The sequence below is a fragment of the Antechinus flavipes genome, chromosome 4 (assembly GCF_016432865.1).
Source record: "Antechinus flavipes isolate AdamAnt ecotype Samford, QLD, Australia chromosome 4, AdamAnt_v2, whole genome shotgun sequence".
Lineage (NCBI taxonomy): Eukaryota > Metazoa > Chordata > Mammalia > Dasyuromorphia > Dasyuridae > Antechinus > Antechinus flavipes.
In genome coordinates, this window is record NC_067401.1 from 401,892,545 (window position 1) to 401,899,414 (window position 6,870).

The following is a 6,870-nucleotide window of genomic DNA, read 5'->3' on the forward strand; positions in this document are numbered from 1 at the left end:
GGGAATGTGCATTTAAATAAATTTTATAACCTAAATTATTTTTTTTATTTTGAAAATAGAAAACAATGTATTCTATGGCAAATAATGATAATTTTTATATGCAAAATATTGAACTGTATGAGAATAACAGAAACTGGAACAGCATAATTTACAAAAGAATTAGGCATCTGTCCCAAATTGGAGGATTGTATCTATAAACTTTTTCAAAATTGTGCTTTTTATACTTTACACTTGGGAAGTCTATGATCAATAACATCATCATTTATGTCCTACAGGATGGAGAACTTAGATATTCCAGGCAAAAGGATTTTCTAGTTTTTTGTTTTGTTTACAAAAGAAAAACTAATTTCACCCATATTATCTATGGGATAGAATTTCAGTTATGAAATTTTCTCTTTTCTTATTTCTAAATTCAAATACAATGAAGTATTTACTTTTAAAAGAAATATTTATCCATATGTTTTCTATAACCTATTTTTCTGTTTTCTATAACCCTTCCAGTGTTCAAAATATTTTACAAGATGATAATTTTGTACTTTTAGAAGTAAGTTATTATGAAACAATAAATTTGATGATAGTAAAAAGGTAACCAATTCCAAAAGAAACCACTTACTAAAAGAAATTCTTACAAACATTATTTTTCTTAAAGATTTTATTTACTATAGATTCTACCTAAAATTTGAATACCTGATGTGACTGTTGAACTGACTTATTTTATACTTAGTAAATCTAACTTTTATTCAAAATGACCAATAATTTTTACATGGTAGGCTAAACTTTATTATATTTTGTTATTTTGTTACTATATTTTACTATATTTTATTATAATTTTGCTAAAAATATAAAATAAAGGAAAAGAGCATTCAAAAAAGGAATTGCAATCACATGAACCTGGGGGGAAATTTCTGACTTAGTACAAATACAACAATCCATCAGGACTGATGTAATCTTGGCATGTCCGAACATTTCTAGTTGAACTAACACAGGGGGCCATTGGAACCTGTCAAGATTATCTACTATGGAGGCCTTTTTGCCCCTTAGCACATTGGTGGGAATAGCCACCTTTGATTGGCAAGAATAAGTCTGTTGTCTTTTTAGCCATCCTCTTTCTATTATATTCTTTCTGCTACATCACTCAGCATTCTTGTGATAAAGAAAACATTCTTTTTCTTGTTCTGTCTTTTTTTCTGGACATTCTCAGAGAAATGAATCAATTATTGAAGCAATACCCATAGGAACAGAATTCAAATTGTGACATCCTGGAGGCTAGAATTGCAGCCAAGAATATAGCCAGATAGCACAGCATGGAAGCCTTGAGAAACCAGGGGCCTGGGGTAGCTCCTAAGACAGGATCTGAACTGGAACTGGGGACTGAGCTTTACAGAAGTTGAGATAAACTTTGATTCTAATTCCCTCTTTCCTTACCAGAAACAGAAGTGGGACAAGAGGGATCAGTTACATCCTCCCTGTGCTGAAGGAGGGAATTTGTATATTTGTGATTATGCCTCTGAAGTAAATATTTCTATGTAAAAGTTGGTGTCACTAACAGACAAAATGGAATTGGGGTACAGGGTATCACTACCTATAATTAAGGGAATAACATTAAAGGTGGCTGGAGTCATTTGCAGAAATCCAAAATACTACTCAATTCCCTCATAAATTTCTGGGGAATGAGTGTACGGTGTACTAAAACCTATTGGCTTTGACGGGAATGGGAGTGGAGCACGGGAAGAGCTAGGGTTTCATTACAACTTTTAAATTGCTAAGATACATATATGCAATAAGAGATAGAAATGCAAGAATCAGATTTGTTATCAACACTTTATGTCCAAGAAGGAGGGCCAAGATGGTGAAAATTACACAGGGCTTTTCCTGAGATCTTCCTGGCTTCCCTCACAATCATGACCAGATTAAGCTTCTGAACGTATTTTGGAGTGACAGAACATCCAAATATTTGAGTGTAACAAATTTCAGCAGAAGATTTCTTGGAAGGACATCAGTAAAGGGCTGTCTCAATTGGGGGGAGGGAAAAACCTTGCATGAAATCTAAACAAAATTGAGTAAGATTAGTGCAGAAAAACCTCAAAATTAAATGGATAAAGGTAGAAATAGTAAATGCATTTTTTTCAGATCATGATGAAATAAAAATTACATGTAATAAAGGGATGGGGAAAAATAAACCAAAAAAGTGGAAAGTAAATAATCTAATCCTAAAAAATGAGTGAGCGAAATAACATATCATAGAAACATCAATAATTTTATTGAAGAGAATGACCATAATAGCAAAATTTATGGATGTAGCCAAAGCAGTTCTTAACTGAAATTATATAAATATATATATATATGCTTACTTGAATACAATAGAAAAAGAGAAATTTGGGCAATTAAAAAAGAACAAATTAAAAATCCCAAATTAAACACCAAATTTGAAATTTTGAAAATAATTGGGAATATTAATAAAATTGAAAGTAAGAAAACTATTGAACTAATAATAAAAATTAAGAATTGGTCTTATGAATAAATTCAAGAAAATAAAACTTTAATTTGTTTAGAAAAAGGAAATAATAAAATCAAATTGCCAATATCAAAAATGAATAGGGTAAATTTACCACCAATAAAGAAGAAATTAAAGGAGTAATGAGGAGCTATTTTGCCCAACTGTATGCCAACCAATCTGATAATCTAAGCAAAATGGATTAATACTTACAAAAATATAGATTGCCCAGATTAACAGAGGAACAAATAAATTATTTAAATAGTCCCATATTAGAAAAAAGAAATAGAATAAGCTATAAATGAACTCCTCAGGTAAAATCTCCAGGGACAGATGGATTTATAAGTGAATTCTACCAAATATTTAAAGAACTATTCATTTCAATACTATGCAAACTATTTGGGAAAATAAGAAAAGAAGGAGTCATTTTATGTCATACATATGGTATTGATATCTTGTGGTGTTCTTTTTCTTTAAAATAATAATGGTTCTCTCTGGGAGCAGGTTTCTTGGGGAGGTTTTCTGGAGGCAGCCTTAGTTTCAATTAAAAGGAATAATCACTCCAAATGCAGCCAGATGTCAAAAGTGCAGATCTTTATTGCTTCCTCAAAATAGCCCAGTTAGTTTTCTTGGCCTGTCCAAGAGCTCCCTCTGAATGTCTCCAAATCCAAAGGTTTGTCCTTCAGCCTCCAGCCAGCCAGGTGGAAAATGGAATGAATCTTTCTTGCCTCCAAGAGAGGGCTTGTGGGCTTCCTCCCAGAGTGCTCTTCTCCAATCCCTGACAATATTCCGAAGTAACTATCTAACCTGAAGCTAAGAACCTCTTTATATATGATCTCCCAAAGGCTGACTCCTCCTTCTGGAGGCAGGGATTAAGGGAGGTGTGAATTCAGATATCTCATACTAAACCCTGAAATCTCCCAAACATGTGAACTCCAATGAGTACATTAGTGAGCTAGAGGATTTGATAAGTACCATGCTAAATTAGCACTTTGTAAGGATTCCAACAATATCTAAACCTGGTAGAGTCAAAATTGGAAAAGAAAATTGTACACCAATTTCCTTAATAAATATTGATGCAAGAATCTGAAGTAAAATATTAGCAAATAGATTATAGCAATTTATACCAGGATAATATACCATGACCAAGTAGGATTTATGCCAGGAATGCAGGGCTGATTCAAATCAGGAAAACTAATAACATAATTGACTGTATCAATAACCAAAGTAACAAAAATCATATGAATAGATGCAAAAAAGTATTTGACAAAATCTAATACCCATTATTAATAAAAACACTAGAGAGCATAGGAATATGACAGCTGTTTGCAAACATCTCACAAAATCTGCAAAAGGTTCATTGGAATTGTGAGGGATGTAGAAGACCCTTATCCAAAATGATTACTCAGAGATCACTCAGTAGAAGGCAGAAAAGTTGTTTATTGAAAACTGTTGGAATCCTTACTAACTGCTAACTAATTAGAGTTGATCTAATCTTACAAGAAGATGTTTTGGCCAGAACCTGAAACTAGGTACTAAGTAGAACTAATCAATACAAGGCTTGTGTTCACACCTTTACTCATTGGAGTTCAATGAGTTCATACCTCCCTTGAAGCTCTTTGGGCCAGAGAGCACTATGGGAGAAAACCCATAATCCCTCTCTCTGGAAGGAGCATAAATAGGCCAATGGGCCAGTCGAAGAGGTTCTTGAGAGGAAGACGCTACAAGTCGAGATTTCACCGGAATGACATGAAGACTGGAGCTGGCTGGAGGCTGAAGAAAGCAGAGGCAGAGGCAGAGGCTGAAGGACCAGACCTTTGGATTTGGCGACATTCGGAGAAAGCTCTTGGAACCAAGCAGAGAGATAGGCCTCTAAGCTAACCAGGCTATATTGGAGATAATAAAAGATCTGAACTTTTATCACCTGGCTGCGTTTTGAGAAGAAAAAGCTCACTACATTCTCTAAGCTAACCGGGCTATATTGGAAATAATAAAAGATCTGAACTTTTATCACCTGGCTGCGTTTTGAGAAGAAAAAGCTCACAACAGAAAACTTCCGGAGGATGAGCTGTCCCATTGCGAGATAAGAAAGAGAAAGTTCGTGGTAGGAGGGCTAAAGAAGTAGTAAAGATACATAGCTTTTATACAAGAAATTACATCACAAGTGAGAGAGCATTGAGAAGAGGAAGGGGAGGCATCTAATTGGTTGTTGCTATTTGGGGAGATTGGAATGGAAGGTTTCTGTTTGCCTAAAATCTTCTGATTTCTAGGAAACAGAAAGTCAGGCCTTCAGGCTTAATCAAGCAGACAGTGGTCCAGCTAATAGACTAAATATTGATAAATGTCAAATACCAATAAATGTCATCAGCTCAGGTTAAGTAAATATGTTTCTATCTGGCCAAGGCTCAAGTAGATATGAGCCTGCGCATATTATACAGGTCATAGGGAGACACAGACATAATAAAATACAGAAAAAGAATTCATACATTCCTGTAAGTTCTTCACCTTATCTATTCCCCACAGAACCTTGCTCTATTTTTGTGAAGGCTTTTCATCCATCTTTCTGTCCAGGAAGAGAACTCCAAGCTTTTATTGCAGCCTTAGAAATTTGCTCATACACTGTTAAGGGATAATAAATCTGTTCTGAATTCTCTCCATACTGACCTTCATCTGCTAGTTGGTCAAAAGTGATTTGTACATTAACTCCTGTTTGCCTATTTCATTGGGCTTGAATCCTACATAATTCATGAAACTCCAAAAGCCACAACAAGTTTTGTCCAGGTTCTAAACATGTCTTAGCTATGGATTTCCAATCATTCAGGGTTAAGATTTCATAATACAAATTATCTAGTAACATTTTAACATAAGAGGATGTAGCCCCATAAAGAGTGAAACCCTTTTTCAAATCCTTATTTTTTTTCCAAATTAAAAGGAGTGTATCATCTCCCTTTTTGACCTGAAGAGTCAAGCTCTTCCATCACAGAATATGCATTTATAAAATCAGATACATCTTGTCCTAAAATTTTTGCCTTAACCAATGCCTTTTCTAATCTTGTCATATTCTGCTTCACAGGAGATACTGATTGTGTTTCTGCCTCTCCCCCTCCTCCTTCTCCCTCTACCCATGAAGGGTTAATTGAGGGGAGAGGGTCATGAGATGTGGAATGATCTAATTTCTCCTGCTGTGAAGTATCACACTCAAAATTGTACGTAACTCCATTCTTATCTGATTCTTCCTCCTTTTCAGCTAGTTTAGTTGGCAACCTCCCTCTCCTGCTCCTTCTTCTTTTTCTTTACTCTAACACATATAATTTCCTAAAGCCAGTTGTATTAAATTAAATGTATTAAGTGTTCTTTGGAAATTGAGTCAGGTCCATTTTTATTGTAGAATTGACAAAGATCCTCTCCTACTAATTTCCACTACTCTAGATCCAATTCTTTTTCCATAGAGAAACAAGGACATATGTACTTTACAGTTTCTAAATGTTCAGTAATCTGCTCCAAAATTATAATCAAACCTTGGCTTTTCATAACCTTGGCAATGCTCTCTAAACATTTTCCTTGAATAGAAACAGAAGTCTGTTTTCTAAACATCTGTCGCATCTTAGATGAAATACTATTTTAGCTCTTTAACAAAATTTCTTTGTTGCACTCACCCTAATTTCTGGGTTGAGGAGACTTTTCTACTGGATCAGGATCCTGTCAGCCCCACGTTCAGGTGCCAAAATGTGGTGTTCTCTTCTTGTCTAAAATATGATGGTTCTCCGGGTGCAGATTTCTTGGGGAGGTTTTCTGGAGGCAGTCTCAGTTTTGGTTCAGATCAATAATCACTTCAAATACAGCCTGGTGTTAAAATCCAATCTTTTATTGTCTCTTCCAAAATAGCCCACTTAGTTTTCTTAGAGGCCTATCTCTCTTCTTGGTTCCAAGAGTTCTTGCAGCTTCTCTGCCAGCTTCTGACTTCAGCTCAACTCAGACTCCTGGCTTCTCAATCTCCAACTGACACTCCCCTCTCACTCTTTTCAACTGAACTCTCCTGACTGAGCTCAGCTGTTTTGATGCTCTTTTAGAGGTGTAAACTCAAAGGTTGACTCCTCCTCTGAGAGTAGGATTATGAGAGGTATAAATTTGGATATCTCATACTGAACCCTGAAATCTCCCAAACATGTGAATTAATGTGTACACTACTGTGTGAACTCTCAAAGGTGTTAACTTAAGCATTGTTTCTATCAATTGAGTTATCACCTTATTTCTAGTTCTGGCTCATAACAGTTCACAAGACACAATAGTCAATGACTACATTAATCTAGTATTTGATAAAACAAATGATTCCAACTTCAAGTATAGGAATTCATTAATTGACAAAATTTTTTTGG